This window comes from Ursus americanus, chromosome 26 (genome assembly GCF_024610735.1).
Source record: "Ursus americanus isolate L20-20 chromosome 26, mUrsAme1.1.p, whole genome shotgun sequence".
NCBI lineage: Eukaryota > Metazoa > Chordata > Mammalia > Carnivora > Ursidae > Ursus > Ursus americanus.
This window is the reverse complement of record NC_142152.1, coordinates 43,130,788-43,154,046: the sequence shown is the minus strand read 5'-3', so window position 1 is coordinate 43,154,046 and position 23,259 is coordinate 43,130,788. Positions and strand designations below refer to the sequence as shown.

Genomic DNA, 23,259 nt, shown 5'->3' with positions numbered 1-23,259 from the left:
ATGACACTTAGGAACTCGCCCAAAGTCAGAGTAGGCAGGACTGAAACCCTGGTCTCAAAGACCAGTGCTCCCTCCACGGTGACTTGACTGGCGTTCTCAACGGCTCAGACGTCTGTAAATTCAAATCCTAGATGAAGAGGCAAACTACATGCCTCAAAATTCCCAAAACATCAATAATGCCTAATACATTTGTCACTTTTGAAAACCAAGCACCTTTTTAAAATTGTTTTGAATTTCAGCATTGACATCCCTGAAGTTTATTTATTCCCTCAGGACTAGCATAGGACATTCATAACCAGAGGCACCAAAGACCGGGCCTCTGGCTGAACCAAGGCCATTTCTGACTTCAAGGAAAATATTGAGATCTTGGCGAGGCTAAAATAAATTTCTTGCATCACTTAACTAATTATTTGCTTGGTTTCTAGCTACTTTAAATATGAGAACTGACTAGAACTATTCAGATTACTTTTGAAAAGCATTATCCAAATGGATTTGAACAAGGAGGGAAAAAGCTAGTTAAGAGTGAAATGACTATCCCATGCTACTGGGTAATAGTTAAAATTATACTTGTGTGAAAAAAACATGTTTTGGAGCTGTAATGCAGTGGTGAGTTTGGTTTTGTTTTTGGCAATATGATAGGTTTCTCTGAAGTCTTGTCCAACTGAAATCATGGTCAAATATCCATTACCACTGCATACTTACTTTAGTCCTAAAATATGAAATGTCACATATATTTTTTACAGATAGACTCATGTTGAAAATCTGAGATGTCTAGTGTAGTATTTCTAGGATTTTTCTGAATCTAATACTCTCAGGCTACATAAACCCTCTAAAATAAATCGACTTCCTAATCAAATGTGATCCCATTAGCTAAAATTGCTGGACCCATCAGTATGAAGTTTCCTACATGACACCCAACGGATCACACTGTTTCAATGTAAGGCTGTACAAAAGTGTGACATCTTTCAGGTCACCCAGAAATTTTCATCTGATCGGTCTTTCAAATAAACCCTATTCTGCAATGTTTGCTTTTGCTTAATTAATATAGTTATGATTCACTGCAATCTACTCGGTGAATTTAAACAGAGATTTGTTATGCAACATCAAATCTCTTCGGTTCCCCCCAAATTAATCAATATTTTGAACATAAAATATTCTACTGTCAACATTTTATACAAAAAAAAAAGTCACATTAATACAATTTTCTACTGGAGTAATATGAAAATAAATCTAAATTTGTAGGTTAGATCAGTGCTGTTGACAGACTCCAGGACTGACTCATTAGCCAGAAGTGCCAGAGGGCAGGGAGCACCTGGCCACACTGTGGTCCCACAGCACCACGCCTTACACACAGCCCCTGGCGCTGTCCCAAATGGTCCAGCGGTTGGGACCAAAGCTTGTCTTGCCAGGTCCCCGTTTTCAGTCTCACAAGTGCCCAGTAAATAATTCTGAATGACAGCACCCTTCCCCAGTCTGCCACAATCATGAGGAAAATGAAAGAGCATTTCCTATAAATTAAAATATCAAAAACACTGAGGCTGGTTTTACTAGTTTCTCAAAACTACCTCATTTTTCTCAAAAATCTCTACACTTGAATTCAAAGGATGCATTAAAGTCTGCTAGCCTCACAATGTATTTGTTCACTTACAAGAAAAAGAACATGGAGAGCAAAAGAGGAAAGGGCCATTCAGGACATAAAGAGTCCTCTACTCTTGACTGTTTCCAGCTCCTCGGTGGATGGGAAAACACAAGTATTCAATAATTTGAAAAGATATTAAATTAGTAATGGAACAAAGATGTCTTGGTTGAATCAAGAAAAGAGTTGAAAGCTTCCAAGACAGTCCTGTAAAGGCCACAGAGCATCCCAGCCACCTCACAGGGGCCTCTGGTGTCCTGTGCACTTTCAACAGGCACTCCAGCGACGAGGATGGCCGGCACAATGCGGGCAGGAGGGGACAAGAAGGACAGGGGCCCTGAACACCGTCTACGGGAAAAGGGACACAGCACACGTAACTGTGTGTGCGCATACATGTGACGTGAAAACTACCAAGGAAGCACATGGTGAGCACTCCAGTGACGCCCGTTTAAGTGGGTGCAGGGAAGGCCTTCCTGGGGAGAGGACATTTAAGCCATAATCTGAAGGGTCAGCAGAAATTGACTATTTCTGTAATTCTCAGATTTAAAAAATATAAACATAGATAAATACAATAAGAAAAATCAAGTGTGTAAGAAGCGGCTCGGTATTGAGTATCAATTCAATATCTCATTTTATAGGTTACACAGGAAAAAAATTTTTAAAAATCCAACGGTAACAATCTTTTTGCTGTACTTCTGCTTGATATTAATTAGTATTAACTAGTGCATATACACGCATATATACATACACATGCACACTAATATATATCAAACACGAGGATATAAGTATATATATAACATAAATATAATCACATGGTACATTGATAAATATTAGTGATTGGTAAGTATGAATGAACTGAATGAATGGGTTTCTGGCCAGAGCTCGGAAAACACGTTAAAAAAATACACTTCTTGTCACATTTCTTTTGCAAGCAAGGAACTAAACCTCCAAGCAATTTACTTGCAGGCATTAAATTACATTTCAAAAATAGCTTTATTAAAGGGGGTACAGAGCTCTTTCTCAACAACTCATAATAGAAGCCTTCTTCTGAATTAATGTTATAAACAGAATTTTTAGATGAGCACAATCTGAACGTAGGCAATGAATTTGCTTTACTAGACTTGTAAGTTGTAATAAACAATACCACTCATAATGATGAATGATAAAGCCATCCAGCACTATTAGACATTTTCAAAATCCCAGGCAGAATAAAAAGGGAAACGATGTGCCAGGAATGGTGGGTTGGGAGTTAAGGCTCTAAACTGAGAAAAAGTCCTCTACTCTAGGCAACAAGACTCCAGGCTGGGGCTGGAGGAAGAAGGCAGAGCTGGCCAGGAACACATCCACCTGGGCTCTGGCACTGCCCTCTGAGCCCTGGGGCTGGGTTTCAAGGACACGGGGCTAGGGCAATGAGGAGAGACTGAACAAGAGTCTGTCTGGAGGTTTTAACATTTTACAGTTTGGATCTTCAATAGTCTAGAACACAGAAGAGATGGCAGACCTGAGCTCCACCCTGACCCTTTCTTTGCAGACTGTTTCAACTCCACCTGCTACGACAGAGACAGTTCAGTGCAATAGGGGAGTGACTCAGAAAATACAAGTCACCCGATTACGTAGATGTCTTATGGCTGAGCACAAGCTGCACATAAAAGGGGTGCTTACTCCAACCTGAGGGTCTGAACACCCTTGCAAAATAATCCTAATTAATGAATCTTCCTGAGAAATGCCATTTTGTAACATACACAGGGCTTCCCTAAGTGTGAAAATTTGTCATTTTTAATTGAATGTCCTTTTTTGACAAGTCAAGATACTATTCTCCTTCAATTAAAATAAATTTTTATTCTTCTAAGCTAAAGAACAATTTTAATTACACTGCTGAATTCATTTTTAGTGTATCACAGGCTTCTAACAGCAGTGCCTGATTCACTTACCCTAAATGAGAGCGTGCGCTCCCACATCTGACTGACACGGCGGCGTGCAGTTGACCAGCGCGCTAGTCTTCCCCCTGGGTTCTAGGGCTTCGCAACTGCCTGGGGAACGCAACACCAGGCCGTCCGCTAGGGCGCTTTCTCTAGAGACCCGATGAAGGCAGACTCTTAGGCAGGGCATCTGGGTTACAGGATTCCTCATATCAAGAAGAATGAGTATCCCCTAAGATCTGAAAGCAGAAATCTTTCTCTACCTGAAAGGTTACATCTAAGACTCTTTTGATGCAGCTCTTCATGAGAGAGGTCATTTAATTCTCTCTCATCTGAGGGTAACAACGCACGTGTCCTGGGCTCTTTATACGTCACCAAAGGGAAATGTCTAAAGCCTGCATTTTCAATCGCATTCTCACCATCGCGGACTGTCCTGTATTTTACCGTGTGTCTCCTGAGACAACAGGATCCGGATGCTGCTGGGCCCGCACTTGGCCTTATTCCTTTTCTGTCATCTTTGACCACCGTCCCCAAATCTGCAACAACCCTACCAGTTTTCAGGGGCTCCAAAGTTATCCACTTAATGGGTTTCTGTTATGTGCCGAGCCTGAGATCCAAAGTGAGAAATGTGCCTCCTACCCTCACAGCGATCAGCGTCGGGGGTGGGGGGGTGTACAGGCACCAAGTCCTGGAACGCCCTAGCTGCCTGTAACCTGAGTACAAGCAGCCTTACAAGCTGAACTTCTTATTATTTGTAATCAGTAAGGTGTAATGTGTAAGCTGGACCTAATATTACTATGTTGTTTTGCCTTAGTGAACATAGCACTGTGACCTTGATTTAATAGCTGGTGATTCAGTTCACCCCCCAGGACCACTGGGCACCTCGCTTCTCTGCAGAATACCACAGACAGGCAGAATGCAGCTGCAGAGCCAGGACCCACCTCCACACGCAGGCTGAGTGCTCTGGGGCTCAGGGCAGGATCTCTCATCACAGCATGAGGCCTGAGGGGCAGAGGACGTGCCCCTCAAGTCTCCAGCACACTGAGTAGAAGGCCGATGAAGGATGGTATAAAGAAGAAAGGGAAAGTAGGAACTTTTATAAATTAGAGAGTTCTATTCCTGTTAATTTGGAGTCCTTTTCTTGATAAAAAGAAAAGCAAAAAACAGTGAGAGCAAAACTCTCCTCTGTCAGGAAAGTTATCCTCAAGAAAACAGAAAGCCAGGAGCCAGGTCTCTGACCCTAGATCTGATCCTGACCTGCTGTGGGACCTTAACCAAGCGGCACAGCTTCCTTGGGCCTCAGTTTCCCCATCTGTAAAATACAGGGACTGAAGGAGATCAAGATTCTTAATGAAGGCCTGCAGGCGAGCTACCACAAAATGCCCACCGATGGGAGTCTGAAAGGCTGACTTTACCTACAGGTTTAAAATCCAAGCTGTATCATCTGAAGGATCTTTAATACAAAGCATGGACTCCACGTGAGTATGAATGTCCTCCCGAGCCTGACAGGGTCCCCTCCTGGGAGCAAGTGCCTCAGCAGCCACTGCCATCCCCGGGGCTGCCTCCTCAGGGCTGCCTCGGACCTCCTAGGCAAGCTTTGGGGGTGCCTTCTTCAAAATATTAGCAAACAGATATTCTAGTCCCATGCAATCAAGGTACCAATATGATTTAAATGCACAAGGGGAACTAGTTTTCAAAGAAACTACGCTACACATACTTCTACCCAACAGCAAACAATCCTCTGGTAATAAAGAGAACAGGCCTTCGTGCATTAGTTTCCCAAGTTTGGCATTTTGAGCATGGGTCTTTTTTTTTTTTTTAAGATTTTTTTATTTATTATTTATGTGACAGAGAGACATCCACCGAGAGAGGGAACACAGCAGGGGAGTGTGAGAGGAAGAAGCAGGCTCCCAGCAGAGGAGTCCGATGTGGGACTCGATCCCCAATGCCGGGATCACGCCCTGAGCCGAAGGCAGATGCTTAACGACTATGCTACCCAGGCGCCCCAAGCATGGGTCTTTCTAACCTGGGCCTCCCTCTCCAAAACCAACCATCATGGTATTCTAGAAATACAAATTAGGCAGGGCTGTCTCCCTAGAAGTCAGGCTCTCTCAGAGCCCTGGGCTGTGTTACTGGAAAGAAGCTGTCCAGACAGACAGCAAGTTCTGCCAGAACCACACCAGCACACGGGGTTGCAGCTATGCTCTGGGGTTGTCGAGGATTTCCAGCCCTCAGGAGGCGCAGACATGCCAGCCCATTCTACACCACCCACAGACTAAGGTGTCGGGACACGGCACAGCCAGGTTCGCTCCCCAGCCTGAAGCTGAAAACCAGCTCTTAACCATAGTCTGTTGCCAGGAACCAAGAGACCATGGCAGATGTTAGCAGAGGAAAAACTGAGCTGAACAGATAAGTGGTAAACGAAGAAAAAGGATGTGATACACACAGAAAGCTGAATTTATTTACACTAATCATGAATGCAGGCTCTCAGCTGGAACATCTCACTTAAAACGCCAGAAGGTTCAGTACCCATTCATAAGCTTTTCAGAATACATGCAGTTGCCATGGTAACCCTGACAGTATATTTCTTGGCACTGGACATATAAATTACCACCCATAATGCATTTAATACAGTTTGGGGGCCACCAATTCATAGACAAATGAATAAAACGGAGTGGTGACTCTCAGCCTCCCTCTTAGACAAACAAAGAGGAGCAGCTGGGGGTGGTATCCAACTCACCCCAGGGTAAGCACAGGGCTCCGCACATCCGAAAACGCTCATCTGAAGGCAAATAAGAACTAAGGAAATTAGATTTCCTCATCCACTGCCATATGGTTGAGATTTTGTGAAACAAAATGTTCCATGCCAGATTAATGACACTGCCATTGCTTAAGTAAAGAAGCAAATCCATTCTACCTGTGTCTACATCTCCGAGACTCAACCATGTTCAGTGAGTCAAAGAGCAAGCAGATCTCTTTAAAGAACAGCTTTAATAATTTATTTAGATGGCATTCGTCAACACTAAATAAGAAGACTGTTCAAACGTTCAAACTGTCCTATAATAAGAAATCAAAATTTTATTTCTTTGGTTCAGAAGAGATCAACTCAATCATAATTCTTCACCTGCACTAGGGACATTCATCAACACTTAAAATACATATTATGTATGATTTCTAAAGTCCTTACCTTCGCATCATCCACCATCTGAACACAGAGAAGAAAACAGAATTACCATGCACAAACCGCAAAGGCATCTCGAGTCTCACATCCCAGGAAGCCCACTGCATCAGTAACTTCACGGAGCTGCTGCAGGACATGCCTGCGCTAGCCACAACGTCTGCAAAATCACTCCCGCTCTCATCCCTGAACGGCGAAGTCCAGGGGAGTACGGCCTTCATGACCTCCTCCTTCAGACTGCAGGCCAAGTCAGTGGCTACAAACGGCAGCAAAAGACCTCACCACCAGTTGTTTCCATATGAACAGAGACTTTGGTGACCGCTGCATTGCAGTCTTTCTGAAAGCTACAAACCTCAGAAGCAAGAGCGCTGGAGAGAGACTCCCCCGGCACAGGAAGCTGCCTTTTGAATCACAAAGATTTTATAAGGATTTTTAAAAAAATGTTGCAAATACTTCAGTGGGGGGTGGCATTTCTAGATTTCCAACCTGTTTCCTAAAGGCTGACTGGTTTGTGGTTTTTACTGGAGGATGGTTTTGACAATTTGTCGTGCTAGGTAAGAATGCTAAAATGAATGAGACGTGCATGATGACACACCATCTTTAATGCTCAAGTACTCTCTGTGAGAATCCTGCACATCGGCCGCTTCACACAAGCTTCAAAGCCCCTGCCGAAAAGCTGCTGGGAATGAACCATGACTTTCATTCCAGAAAATGCAAGTACAGTAAGAACTTCTAGTTCCTCTGTGGGCAGCAATCACCTGGAACACCCAGCTACCTTCGCAGTATAGTAAAAACCATTACGTGATCAGAGCCCTTGAAATATTGAACCATTAACTATACAACCAAATTCAGAAAGAGACTTAAAATAGTAGCATGATTACTAAGTGACCTTTACTTTTCATTCATTCATTCAATATATTTAGCGAGCATTAACCAACCACCTGCTGTGTGTGGAATGGCATGCGTAAGGCAGAGCTCACCATCCTGGTGGCTACAGGCACTCCAGTGGGCAAGGCCGTTGGCAAACAAGTCCCTCCAAGCATGAGGACTTGCATGACGGAGGGGGCCAGCATGCAAGGGGGCAGACCCGGAGCTGGTCTGGGGAGCCAGGATAAGCTCTAGGAGGAAGGAATATTTACCGGGAGCTAAAGGATGTGCACTCAGCTGGAAAAAGGGAGAGATGAGGAGAAAGCATCCTCGATATGGCACATGTGTTCCTCACCGCGCTAGGGCCTCCTCAGCAAGGGTGTGTTCTGGAGCCCGTCGAGCCTTCACAGCAGCCCTGGGCAGGCACGGCCACCACCATGACTGACAGAGAGCTGAGAGTCCCGTACCCGAGGTGTAAGCGTGCCCCAGGCATGTGGTAGCCTAGCAGAGGTAACAATCTGAACCCTGCGGGGCGGCTCTGTACTGCGCTCACACCGCAGCGCCCTTCAGCAAAGAAGAGCCGGCTTCCAGAGATTCTGGGGACCACCTCCTGATGGGAAATACAAAGTGGCCTCGTTCAGCCTAAGTTGAGTGCCCAGCCTGGCACTGAACAGTACAGGTGAATGAACACACAGATTAAGGAACCTACTGGTCACCCCTCATTCTGGTAACAGAAATGAACTGTCGTCTCCCTGCAAACATGCTATTTCCTCTGCTGATGAGAAACCTCTGCTTCGCCTTCCTCTGTTTACCTAACCCCCCCTTCACACCTCTTCTCTCCCAGGTAGTCTTCACTGACTCCCTTCCCGCCCCTGGCAGCAAGGACCCTTCCTCTGGGCTCCCCTCACCCCTCGCAGGCAGCACACTACACAGAAGGATCCCCGCCGAAGCAGTCACTTGTGTAGCTGCCGGGCCTCACCGTGGCAGCCGGCGGTCTCAAGAGGGCTCGCCACAGTCAGCTGCCACCGCTCCTCGGGCAGAACTCGGGCCCTCTGTGGGACCACATCCTCCGCATCAGGCAGCTGAGGAGCCTGGGGCACGGGGGAGAGCCAGGATTCAAAGCCAGCGCCTAGGCTGCCAGCCCACACCTAACTCACTCCCTGACAGGCTGCTCTTCCAGGCGCCCCGCAGAGGTTCACCAACACAGCCTTTCCTCATGGGAGTGGGAGATCAGATTTACAGAAACACTGTACCCTTCCTACCGTACTCTCTCCCCAAAAAGCTGTGATAGGATTCAATGAATATCTTCGACCAAACCAGACGCACCTCATGTGTGGATTCCTGCCCGGCTGGATAATCGCACAGCATTAGGTGGACGATCTAAGGGGAAGGCGGGAGGCAGTGTGTGAGGAAATTTCTTTTTGCCATCATTGTGCTTTGTAGAGACTGACTAGTGATGTAACAGCCTCAGAGGAACTTTTATCAAATGCCTCTGGGCATATTCAGGTGCCAGTCTGGGCACCCCCACAGAAGACGGTCTGTAGAACTGTGCCTTTCAAATCAGGGATCAAGGTTGGTCCTCAGTGGCAGGCACACCCGCACCAGCCCAACAGCTGCTGTGGTGTAACAGGGCTGGTCCCCTACCGATCTGTCAGTCCAGTGATGCCGTGTCTGGCAGCAGGAATCCTGTGTTCTGGCCTGAGTGGGTTGTCCCAGGAAGGTCTGGAGGAACTAGTAGGGGTCTTACACCAAGACTCTTGCTTCTCCTGGAACAGATAATGCCTAGGACGGGGAGCCAATGCTGGCCCAGGTCTGAGACCCTTGTCCCACCCCCCAGCAATGAGAATTACTCTTGGGGTAGTGTGCACTGGTGGAGCGAGGCCCACGGGGGGACCTTTAGGGCCAGTGGTCGAGGTCAGAGGAAGGGGGTGATGAAAGAAGCATGGTACAGGACTATTCAAACCACTTTCCAGGCCAACCATCTAAAAACTAAGGACAGCAAGTTAATGGTCAGTACACAGAAACCAGGTCCAGTGACTGAGAGACCAGAGATCTCCACCTGCCCGTAGAATGGCCTCCTCTTATCTCCACTTTACAGATGAGGCAGCGAGGCAAAAACAGGAGGAATCTTTGTAAGTGCACCACTAGGTGTTAAAATAGTGCTGCTTGGCTGTTAGCTGTCTGGTTGCTTTGGACTTGGCATAACCCTCCTGGCCCAGGCATGTGGTCTCCCCATATCCTGCCGCCTCTCGGCTCACAGCATGAGGCAGAGCAGAAAGGGCACTGTCTCCTCCGACACTGACTGCTCCCAGCAATTGCTTGCTCTTTCTGAATCTGGGATTCCTGGTCTACAGGAAAGGAATAAGACCTAACCTTGCAGGGTGGATTTAGTTTTAAATTGATATAATACATGTGAAAGGTTCCCAAAGTACAAGCTTCTTAAAATGTAAGGCACAACTGTTACAAAATATAGCCACTATCTTCAAAGCACTCAATAATTTTCCAAGCTTACCTCAGTTTAAATACATGACATGAGGCCTGAAGGGTTCTCACCACTAACTGGAATGCCCATGGCAGAGCCTGCTCCTTTATCCAACAGCAGGAATGAAGTTCACAATCCAACCCGGGCAATCAGCTAGTACTGGTAATGTACACTTGCATGAACTTGATACAAATTATGGAGACATTCCTATAGGTCTCATTTGCACACCAAACAAAATGCTCAAGAGTATCACTACTACCTTAAGGTGTGGATTACTTCAAAAATAGGCAACCCAGTTACCAGAATTACCATGAAAAAAAAAAAGAAAGAAAGAAAAGAAAAGAAAAAGGAATGAGTGGCATACAGCCTGAAGGGAAAATACACAAATCATTCACTGTCACTCCCTGTGCTGCTGGGCTCAAAGAATAAAGGGCGTCCCAAGAAGAAGCAGAGAGAACACAGGAAAAATATAAAAAACAGATTTAGTTGGCTTGGATAAAGAACATACCTAACTATCTGCCCAAAATCTAAAAGGATACTCATCTGATAAGACCCAATGATGACCATCAGATGTAATCTGGTCTTAGGAAAACAAGGACACTGTAATTCTGGCTGTTTCTCCAGGCAAGAGGGGGCTCAGGGGTGTCCAGCCTGAAACAGGAGTCACCAGGTCACAACAAAGGTCTTAAGCCCAGTGACAACTGGCAAAGTCTCTTTACAAACATCAATGAAAACCTGAACAGCAGGTCAGAGAAGCATCAAGAGCTGATGCAAACGCCTGGGTATAAGCCTGAGAGAAATGAAAACACAGGTCCACACGAGAACTTGCATGCTCCAAGGAGCATTGTTCCTAACAGCCAAAAAGGGGATATAGCCCAAATGTCTACCAATGGGCTAATGGGTACGTAAAAACTGGTACACCCAGGGGCGCCTGGGGGGCTCAGTCAGCTAAGCGGCTGCCTTCGGCTCAGGTCACAATCCCAGGGTCCTGGAATCGAGTCCTGTGTTGCGCTCCTTGCTCAGCGGGGAGCCTGCTTCTCCCTCTGCCCCTCCCCCCAATTGTGCTCTCTCTTGCTATCTCTTTCTCTGTTAAATAAATAAAAAGTGTTTTTTTTAAAGTGGTACAGCCATACAACAAACTCTTATTCTTCAACAAAAAGGAACAACTTAGTGATCCATGCAACGCTATGGATGAATCTTAGAAACATGATGCTAAGTGAAAGAAGTCGGACACAAAACACCACATATTATGATTCCATTTACATGAAATGTCCAAAATAGGCCATGACTGCACAACTCTATGACTGTACTAAAAACCACTGAATTAGATGCTAAATCATACGCTAGACGACAATCTCATAGTTACTTTTTTGAAAAGCTGACATAATCATACCATCAGATAGTTAACATCCCTTTATGAGACACAGCTCACCATTTCAATTAAAGGAACAAACAAAAGGAATATGTTCATTATGCTCCTAAAAATGCATTATTTTGGGGGTGGCCCTTTCAAATAATTTTAAATAAGCTTCTCACTGTTCAAAACAATTCCTATTTTGGGTAACTTTTCTCCTCCAAATCTCAGAGTTCAACAATTTTCCAAGAAAAAAATCTGATTTTAACTTTAATGCAAAATATAAATGACACATATGTAAGTATGTGGCACTTTTAAACACGAGGGAGGAGTACCATTAGGGAAACTATCAACCCCACCATCACCACCAAAAAGTACTCATTTTCTTAGTTCTTTCTACCATGAAATAAATAAAAGCACTTGGGTTTTTAAGACCGAGACATATTTATAAGACTTGAAGTTAATACAAAGAAAACACATTCATTAACAACATAAAATTCACAAAAATGAAAATAAGCCTTTGTATAAAATGAACAACTAACTGATTTTAGAAAGACTACATCCTCAAAACCTAACCGAAGAGCCCCCAGCTTGTTTCCATTACTGTGTCCACCTCGGTTCTTGACAATCCAACCAACAGAAAGCAACGTGGTACCTCTCAGCACAATTTTGTCTTTGGCTAACACTGCCATTAAAACAATGTGTTTCTATTTTCCGCAGGAAGAGAATCATGTCTACTCACAATTTACAATGAGTCAACCAGTGTGTAAAATATTTTACATAATGGGAAAATTTATTGTGCCCCCAAAGTTCAGTGTGTTCTCATTAAGTTACCAGAAATTACAGATGTGAAGATACCTCTGTTAACCAAAATCAAGAAAAGAAACTACTTTAGATACGCACACATTTTCGGTTCGGCATATCTAATTCTTTTTATGCTACTGTATTTCAAATTACTCAGATTGATAAATTTGTAGTTTAAATACTGAATAAAGAAAATCTGCATGGTGACAACATAGGTAATCTTAAACTGGTTGTGACACGGCGTCACTTGCTACTACACAGCTCCGCAAATGTCAAAGCCTGGCTGGCAGAGCTGGCTTCGGTTTTTGTAAACACCCCTATGGTGAAATGGTTTTTCCAAAATTATGATACCATCTAAAGTGTTAATGGAGCCTTCCCATGTGCCTCATTGTGAATAAAAAACTTCTGTGGAAAATCTTATAGTGTTTGCATCCATTTCACATTTTCCCACATGTTACATTCTGTGTTTTTCTTAATAATCCCAGTGAAAGAAAATATTTAAGCAATTAAGACACATAAAGCTTTTCTATTACGACCTTTCAAAGACAACCCCACTCTTCTATAGTACTCTACAGGCTACACTTGGAAACTGGCACGTTTATACATTCCATACAGATGCAAACGTTTCACACTAACACACTCACTCTAAGAAATAATACCACCAGATATTTTTTACATTATAAGTTGGTCTCCAAGAAAGGGTAATTATAAAACACAAGAAGGAATCTCTTTTTAACTGTTAAATAAATTGTTTGCAAAGAAAAACCACAACTGTATGGGTGACGCCGCCTTGTCCTGTCACCATTACTCACTCATAAAACCCCCAGAATGTGTCTTGGAGCAAGTTTTGACAATACAAACTCTACTCTTGATGATCTTAAAATACATTGCAAAAGACAATCCTCACAAGTCCTTTTGAAAACCGTAGTATCTCTTATAAACGTTGAAAGACTGAAAGCGTGTCTCTAATTCAGTGTCATGGCTCATTAAATCTTAAGTCAAGTACCTTGGACAAAAATAATTCTAAGTTGAAAGAATAATCTTCAATATACATGCTCAGATGAGAGTTAATACATTCTACAGAATTCATCAAACACCACAAAAAAACTAGAAATAATACTAAGTGGCACCTGCTCCAGGAACAAACTACTTCACTCTACATCCTTTTAAACGCTTGAAACATTTGAGTATTGGCTCCTCATTTTCTAATAAAACAGAGCTGGCTTTCCTGCAGCCTGGCAATTAAACATTTTTTTCAAAATTCAAGTACCATTTCAGAAAGAAGGTAAAATTTTTTTAAATGGAAGATTTTTCTCTACATCAACAATGCATCTTAAAATAAACATTAAAATAAAGTTATACTCGTATTTTAAGTCAGGAGACATACATTAAATGCATCTAATGTTGAAAACTCCTGATCCAGCCAAGAGGGCAAAGTGTAGGACTGCAGAGAAGTCAGTCTCAGTGCTGAGGACCTCAAACCTGCCCCCTGGCTCAGCCTCTGTCTCTGGGCCCCACTCCCCGGCCAGTGAGGGAGACAAGGAACAAAGGGCGCCCCCCTCTGCACCTTCCCTGCATCTTGCACTCTACTCCTTGAATCCCTGTGGCCAGATCCAAGGGAACCTGATGAGGACAATCACGAACGGCCCCTTCCTACACCTGCCACCTCTTCTGTCCAAGCCCTGTGTGGCACGCCTGAAGCACCGAACACCTATACAGCACACTTCTCGAAAGCAAATGGGAGTGACAGAAACGCCCGAGCCCCCAAGCAGTGCCTTCTGTGTGTGTGTGCTCGACACTCCACGTACGGCGGTCGCCCACCCCACACAGGAGGGCAGCACTGTTTTCTTCCTCTGCGTGTACGGCACATGGCGTAATGCATGACAGACATTCACTAGAACAGGCCCACAATCCCTTATCTGTGATCCGGAAACCCCAAAAGCTCTGAAAACACAATCGTAACTCGTTGCGCAGCACGCCCAGATGTGATGTGAGGCCATCCAGAGTCTCTGTCGCACTTAGGGCAAATAGTCATGAACTTTGCTGCAAAAATCGGTTTGATTATAGGATGCTGTTTAGGGTGTTCTACAATATATGGCATATTCACTAATTCCATTCTAAAATCTCAAAAATTCCAAACTCCACAACAAGCCCTGGCTGAAACAGTGACACGTGAGCCCCTTTAACGGCAAGCTGGATTACAAGTCCCGATTCAGACATGTGTTCCTTCTACACGCTTTCTGAGCACGAGTGTGCCATACCCCTCACCGGGTGCTGGACACAGCAGGCTCAAAACAAGACCGTGGTCCTTGCCGTCATGGAGCCCACAGACTGGAGGGGAAGACCAAGAAGTAACAAAGGAGTGCTCCTGTCAGACTTGGTGGAGGGATAAAGACAACGAGGGTGCCTGTGTAGGGATTCAAAGAGGGGCCATGCAGAGCATGGTCAGGGAAGGCCTCCTGTCCAGTGACCTGAGGAAGCCAGCCTTTAGGAATGGAGAGTGCTGCAGGCAAAAGCAGGTATGCCTCTGCTCTCCCGATTCAGGACAGAATGAGGGAAGGAGCAGGGCCACACCACACAGGTGGGCCCACAGTGGTAGAACTGGGGAAGCCAAGGGCATGTGGCCTAGTCATGCAATAACCACCCATTGCAGATCGAGCTCCCCCCAGGTGCCAGCCATCTCATGTGTCAACATAAGAGGGGCCAGACCTCCGATTCTTCACACGCTGCCATCTCAAGAACTTAACTGTGGGGTAATTCAAATAGTTCACAGCACTCTCACTAAGAACGCTGAAGAACTGGGGCACCTGGGTGGCTCAGTCAGTTAAGTATCTGACTCGATTTTGGCTCAGGTCATGATCTCAGGGTCATGACACTGAGCCCCACATCAGGCCCTGCTCAGCAGGGAGCCTGCTTCTCCCTTTCCCTCTGCCTGCTGCTTCCCCTGCTTGTGTTCTCTCTCGGACAAATAAATACATAAAATCTTAAAAAAAAAAAAAAAAAAAAAGAATTCTCTCCCTCTGCCCCTCCCCCTCTTTCCCTCCCTTAAAAAAATAATAAAATAATAATAAATAAAAAGGTCATCCTTTATTAAAAAAAAAAGGTTGAAGAAGAACTTAAATGGGGGGGAGCAGGTATTAATCATACTAAAATTGATGGGAAAGAAAGCAGGCAAATGCAACAAAGAGGAAAGAAGCCGAATAACTTTTTTTAAAAAGATTTTATTATTTGACAGAGAAAGAGAGAGAGAGCGCACAAGCAGGGTGAGTGGGAGAGGGAAAAATGGACTCCCCGTTGAGCAGGGAGCCTGATGCAGGGCTCGATCCCAGGACCCTGAGATATGACCTGAGCCCAAGGCAGAGGCTTAAGGGACTGAGCCCCCCAGGTGCCCCTGCCAAGTAACTTTTAATCACTACTGATTGTTAAGTATCATAAAAGGCTGGCTAATAGCACTACACTCAGCTCACTCAAACCACCCTGTCAGAATTAAAAGATGTGCAGTGTGTTTGTTAAGTGTTTTGAGACAATAGAGAAAGGTTTGCTAAAATATTCTTGGAAGGTGTTGCCCTTCAGGGGCCCTGCCTTCTTCCACACCCTCTCCTCCAAAAGTGGAAAGGGCGGGAACGAGGGCACTCTACCTCCAGACACCCCACAGCCTACTGTGCCAGGCCTTCCCTGGTGCAGAATGAAGTGGCTTGCCAAGCAACAATTAAGAGGCACAAATGGAGGGATATTTGGAGCAGCTGCAAATGCTCTATTAAGGATAACAAAATGGGTAAGTCAATCTCAAACTCTTTAAGGTTAAATACTCACTTGGGTGAGATTTAACAACATAACAACAGAATACAATAATGAAGTGGCTTCTCAAACTTTTCCACCAAATATCCCCAAAGGCACAGGAGAGAGAACCCCAAGGGTGAGCACTTTGAAGTAACTCAATTTATATGAAGTCTTATGTTTGATATTAAAAATTCATGCAAATTTTGCATTTAACTCCCTAACAAATCCTACAACACCCCTTCCACCTTGTCACTTTCTGTTTCTTCGGAAACAGAGGTGATCTGAAATTTTCTCAATCTCTCACTGCTGAATGGAAAGCCTGCCAGTCTACTCTGCCTTCTCTCCTGATCCTAGGAGAGGAGGCCATCTCCACTCTGGGGCATGATCCTAGCCCCTCCCCTCTCAGACTCTCTCCAGGACGCTCCCACCAATGCACAGGGAAAGGGCAATCTGTCCCCAGCTCACCCATCCCCCATCATTCTTTCCATGTTAAAGTAAACTCTTTCAAGGAGTTGTCAATACACGCATCCCATTCTCCCCTGAAAATTTTCACCCACCAACCCAGCACAGCCTAGTGACACCTCTTATCAAAGTCCCCAAAGACCTCCATGTTCTCACTCAACCTGCTTGATGTTCAGGTAGCTTTTGTTAACTTCAAATAGGCATCGCCAGCTCCACCCCCCCTGTGATTTCCAGACTGGTATATCATAGTTACCAACTCAACATCTCCACTTGAGCACCCAAAAGGCATTTCAAACTTAACAGGTCTAACACTGAACTCTGGGTGCCCCTCCCTCTCTAATCCAGTCTGGCAATCCCTGGCTCAGTAAATGGTACCACACCATTGTTCTGGTCATGAAGACCTCCCCTTCCTCACATGCCCCACACCCAAGCCATCAGCAGAGACTGTCAGTTGCATCTTCAAAATGTATTCCAGGGGCGCCTGGGTGGCTCAGTCAGTTAAGCATCTACCTTCGGCTCACGTCATGACCCCAGGGTCCTGGGATTGAGGCTCACAATCGGGCTCCCTGCTCACTGGGGAGCCTGCTTCTCCCTCTCCCTCTGCCTGCTGCTCTGCCTGCTCATGCTCTCTCCCTTGGTCAAATCAATAAAATCTTTTTAAAAATGTATTCCAACTCAAACTACTTCTCACCACACTCTAGCTACATTGGCCTCCTTGCTGTTCCTAATAAAACACACCAAGCATATTCCCATATTAAGGTCTCTGTACTTCCTGATCCCTCTACCTAAAAACACTCTTCTCCCAGATCTAAACATGGCTCCCTTCCTTGCTTCTTTCTGTCCCTGCTCAAATGCAATGTGCTCAGAAAGCCTTCCTGACGACTCTATCAGGACTGTATTCCCACCACACTGTACCATAGGCTTGTTTCCTTGTCCTTCCCAACATGGCTCTTCAGTATTAACTGATATGGTTATTGGTTTACGGACTCTCCCCTCTCGCCTATTACAATATAGGCTGCATGAGGGCTAGAACTTGGACTCATTCAAGTTGTGTTCCCACTTCTTAGAACAGAACCTGACACAGTGGGAGAGGGGCTCAATCAGTACTTGTTGAGTCTATTTACAGTCTTATTTTGAAACATTATTATCTTTTAAAATATGGAAACATTCATTTACTTACTCAACTCTGTAACAGGAGAGTTTGCATGCATGCCCTAGGCTTAGAAGTAGCAAACACGTTTCCCAAGTCCTCCTGAACTCTGTCCTGGCAGCGTCACAGGAGTGCGCAGAGACCTGGCTACTAGGTCACTCACTGGAGCACCACGTAAAACAGAGAACACTGGAAACAATCTCAGTGTCCAACAACAGAGAAGTGAATCACGAAACTTTATGCCATGCTATTAAAAAATACTTCTGTTTAACACAAACATGAGAATCACATAATTTGAAATCTTCTTGTAGCCATGTTAAAAAAGGTAAATAGGTAAACTTATATTATTTAACCCAACATAAAATGTTGTAATTTTAATATGTAATCAACATAAAAAATTGTTTATGAGATCGTTTGTGTTCTTTTTTTCCATTCAAACTCTTCAAAACCAGGTGTCAGTTTATACTTACTGCACGTATCAACCTGGACTGGCCACGTGTCACATGCTCACTAGGGGCACGTAGCTCATGGCTACTGAACTGAACAGCACAATGACAGACTAAGAAAAGATTTTTGTAGTTTGCAAAAACTGACAACCTGATCCTTAAATGCACAAGGGAATGCAAGGGACTCAGAACAGACGAAACAATCTTGCAAAAGAACAAATTTAGAGGATTCACAGTTCCCAGTTTCAAAACTCACCACCAAGCTAAGTAGTCAAGACAGTACTGGCATAGTAAGGGTAGACATACAGATCAACACAACAGAACTCAGAGTCCAGAAATAAGCCCTTCCATTTGTGGCCAGTTAGTTTTTGACAAGGGTACCAAGACCATTCAATGGGGGAGAAGAGCAGTCTTTTTAGCTAATGGGCAACTGGGTATCCACACACAAAAGAGTGAAACTAGACCAAAATCACACACCACACACAAAGATTAACTCAAAATTAATCACAGGCTAAAGGTAAGAGCTAAAACTATAAAACTCTTAGAAGTAAGCAGGTGCATATCTTCCCGACCTTCGATTAGGCAGTGGTTTCTTAGATATGACACCAAAAGCAAAAGCAACTAAAGAAAAAAATAGATAACATGGACCTCACCAAAGTTAAAAAATTTTCTGCATCGAAGGTGACCATCAGGAAAGTGAAAAGATAACCCAAAGAATGTGAGAAAATATTTACAAGTCATATACTGATAAAGAAATTGTACATATGTAAAGAACTCTGATAACTCAGACCCAACTTTAAAAATGGGCAGAGGCGTCTGGGTGGCTCAGTCGTTAAGGATCTGCCTTCGGCTCAGGTCATGATCCCAGGGTCCTGGGATCGAGCCCCGCATCGTGCTCCCTGCTTAGCGGGAAGCCTGCTTCTCCCTCTCCCACTCCCCCCACTTGTGTTCCCTCTCTCGCTGCCTCTCTGTCAAATAAATAAAATCTTAAAAATAAATATAAAAAATAAAAAAATAAATAAAAATGGGCAAAGGGTATGAACAGACATTTTCCCAAGAAAGATACCTAAATGGTCAATAAGCAGATAAAAGGATGTTTAACATCATTAGTCATTATGGAGATACAAATCAAAACCACAATGAGAAACCACTTCACACCCACTAGGATGGCTGGAATAAAAACGATGGACAATAACAAGTGTTGGTGAAGATGTGAAGAAAGTGGAACTCTCACACAATGCTGATGGGAATGCAAAATTATCCCAGCTGCGTTGATAGTCTGGCAGTACCTCAAAATATTAAACATAGTTACCATATGACCACTTACATATATACAACAGATTAAAAAAAAAAAACAGGTTTTCACAAAAACTCTTACAGGAATTTTTACAATAGCATTATTTATAATATCCAAAAAGGGGAAACAACCCAATGTCCATCACCTGATTGATGTATAAACAAAATGTAGTCTATCCATTCAATGGAATATTATTTCTCTATAAAAAGAAATTACTGATACATGCTATGACATGAATGAGCCTTGAAAACGTTATGCTATGTGAATGAAATCACCTGCAAAAAACTGCATACTATATGATTCCATTTGTATGAATTTCCACAAATGGCAAATCAATAGAAACAGAAAATAATGACTGTCTAGGGTTGGGAGTGAGGAAGAATGGGAAGTGACAGCTAATGGGTACAAGGTTTCTTTCTGGGATGATGAAAATGTTCTAAAATTAGAAAGTGGTAAAGAGTGCAGAATTTTTTAATATACCAAAAATGGATTGTATACTTTAAAATGGTGAATATATGTGAATTTCTTCTCAATAAAGCTATTATTTTAAAAAGCAAATTATAAAATGGTATTATTTAGAATAAATCTACTTCTATAAAAAGAAAATATACATATGCCCTCAAAATGGCTTAGAAGAGCATATACAGCAGTGATCTAAATAGACAGGATTTTATTTATATTTTTTATCTTTTTAAATTTTTTTTTTACAGGAGATGGTCACAAATTACTAGACAACAGTAAGGTATTTTCAGGTATCATTCAATAATGCACTATACCGGGGCGCCTGGATGGCTCAGCTGTTAAGCGTCTGCCTTTGGCTCAGGGCGTGATCCTAGAGTCCTGGGATCGAGCCTCGCATCAGGCTCTCTGCTCAGCGGGCGACTGCTTCTTCCTCTCCCACTCCCCCAGTTTGTGTTCCCTCTCTCGCTGGCTGTCTCTCTGTCAAATAAATAAATAAAATCTTTAAAAAAATAATAATAATGCACTATACTTCCACCCAACTGTTTTCTCTAATCAGCTTTTTTTTTTTTTTTGATTCTGCATGTAAGAGAGATCATACACTATTTGTCTTTCTCTGTCTCCTTTACTTCTCATAACATAATGCCCTCAAGGACCCTCCATGTTGTGTCAAATGGCAAGATCTCACTCTTTTTGGGGCACCTGGGTAGCGCAGTCGTTAAAGCGTCTGCCTTCGGCTCAGGGCGTGATCCCGGCGTTCCGGGATCGAGTCCCACATCGGGCTCCTCTGCTTCTTCCTCTCTCACTCGCCTGCTGTGTTCCCTCTCTCGCTGGCTGTCTCTCTGTCACATAAATAAATAAAATCTTTAAAAAAAAAAAAAAGATCTCACTCTTTTTTTATGGCTGAAAAATGCCCCACTGTATGTGGACTGCTGGACCGTCTGGTAGTTCTAACTGAGGAGCAGCTCCACTGGTTTTCACAGTGGCTGTAACAATTCACATTCCTCCTGATGGTGGATAAGGGTTCTCTTTTCTCCACATCCTTGCCAACACTTATGATTTCTTATTTTTGATAATAACCACTCTATCTAAAGTGTGAGGTTTTATCTCATTGCAGTTTTGATTTGTGTTTCCCTAATGATTAATAAGACTGAACATCTTATGTTCAACATCAATCTGTACCTGTTGGCCATCTGTATGTCTTCTCTGGAAAAACAAAATCTATTCAGATCCTCTGTCCATTTTTAAATCTGATTGTTTGAGTTTGTTTTTGTTTTTTGCTACCGAGTTGTAGGAGTTATTTATATATTTTGGGTATTAGTCCCTTATCAGATACATGACTTGCAAATATTTCTCCCATTCAGTAGGTTGCCTTTTCATTTTGTTGATGATTTCTCCTTTGCTGTGAAGAAGCTTTTTTTTTTTTTAAGATTTTATTTCTTTGAGAGAGAGAGAGCACACAAGCAGGGGGAGTGGGAGAGGGAGAACAGGCTCCCCGCCGAGTAGGGAGACTGAGGTGGGGCTCGATCCCAGGACCCTGGGATCACGACCTGAGCCAAAGGCAGACACTCAACCAACTAAACCAAGGTGCCCCTTGTGCAGAAGCTTTTTGATGTGATATAGACCCACTTATTCACTTTTGCTTTTGTTGCTTTTGATTTTGGTGCCAGATTAAAAACTCATGACCAAGACCAACGTCAAGGAGTTTACTACTGCCTGTGTTTTTTTCTAGTTTTACGGTTTCAGGTCTTATGTTCAAGTCTTTAAACCATTTTGAGTTTTGCGTATGGTGTGAGATAGTGGTCCAGTATTCCCGGCACCATTTACTGAGAAGACTGTCCTTTGCCAATAGTATATTCTAGGCTCCTTTGTGGTAAATTAACCAACCATATATGTGTGGGTTTATTTCTGGGCTCTTTCTTCTGTTCCAATGATCTGCGTGTCTTTTTTTGGTGCTGGTATCATATTGTTTTAGTTACTACAGCTTTGTAGTATAATTTGAAGTACAGGGCCTCCAGTCTTGTTCTTTCTCAAGATTGCTTTGGCTATTCAGGGTTTTTTTTTTTTTGTTTTTTGTTTTTTTGGTAATCCCATGCAAATTTTAGAATTATTTCTTCTATTTCTTTGAAAAATGTCACTGGAATTTTGATAGGAAATGCAATGAATCTGCAGATTGCTTTGGGTACTTGGGACATTTTAACAATATTGATTCTTCCAATCCAAAGGCATGGAATATCTTTCCACTTGTTTATGCTGTCTTCAATTCTCTCATCAATGTCTTTTAGTTTTCAGTGTATAGGTCTTCCATCTTCTTGGTTAAACATTCCTAAGTATTGGGGTGCCTGGATGGCTCTGTCAGTTAAGCATCCGACTCTTGATTTTGGCTCATGTCATGATCTCAGGGTCTCAAGATCAAGTCCCATGTCAGGCTCTGCACTGGGTGTGGAACCTGCTTAAGATTCTCTCCTCTCCCTCTGCCCCTCCCCGCCACTCTCAAGCACATGTGTATGCTCGCGTTATCTCTTTACGATAAATAAATCTTAAAAAAACAAAACATTCCCAGGTATTTCATTCTTTTTGATGCAATTGCAAATGGGATCATTTTCTTTATTCCTCTGAGTTTGTTATTAGTGTCTACAAACACAACAGAATTTGTGTATTGATTTTGTATCCTGCAACTTTACTGAATTCGTTTATTAGTCCTAATAGTTTTTTGATGGGATTCTGTAGAGTTTTCTACGTATAATATCGTGTCATCAGCAGACAGTGTGCTGCCAGATTGTGTGGCCTGCTTCTCCCTCGCCCTCTACCACTCCCCCTGCTTGCACTCTCTCTCAAATAAATTCTTTTTTTTTTTTAAAGATTATTTATTTATTTATTTGACAGAGATAGAGACAGCCAGCGAGAGAGGGTACACAAGCAGGGGGAGTGGGAGAGGAAGAAGCAGGCTCCCAGCGGAGGAGCCCGACGTGGGACTCGAACCCGGAACGCAGGGATCACGCCCTGAGCTGAAGGCAGACGCCTAACGACTGCGCTACCCAGGTGCCCCTCTCAATTAAAAAAAAAAAAAAAAAGATGAGCTGTGATTGTTTCCTTCCCTTCCCCCACTCCTCACATACTCAGCCAACTCCCAGCCCTCCCCACCCCTTTATAGTACTTTTGTTATGCCCCTCACCCACCCCCCATGTCTTTTCTCACTTTGGCCCACCCACAGCAACACCCTCACCCTCAACCTTGCTGCCCTGAAAATCAAAATGTTATTGTTATCCTATAAAATACCAGCTCAAATTTTAGTTTTTGTAAAGCACTTCCTGACCCCTTAAGCCAAGAGTCAGCCAACCTTCTTCTATAAAGGGCCAGATGGTCTCTGTTGCATTTTCTTTTTTGCTTATTTTTACAACCCTTTAAAAACATAAAAAAACATT

General features: G+C 43.5%; 1 protein-coding gene across 6 annotated transcripts in view; it reads right to left on the bottom strand.

Moving 5' to 3' along the window:
• TRAF3 (TNF receptor associated factor 3) overlaps nt 1-23,259 on the bottom strand; it is a 109,297-nt gene that overhangs the window by 63,274 nt on the left and 22,764 nt on the right. For 3 of the 6 annotated variants that reach the window (XM_087856236.1, XM_087856234.1, XM_087856237.1), the window contains exon 2: nt 20,152-20,314. The exons of the other annotated variants lie outside the window; for them this stretch is intronic. The gene's annotated coding sequence lies outside the window, so the exon portion shown is untranslated. The remainder of the gene's footprint in view (nt 1-20,151; nt 20,315-23,259) is intronic. 6 annotated transcript variants of the gene reach the window in all.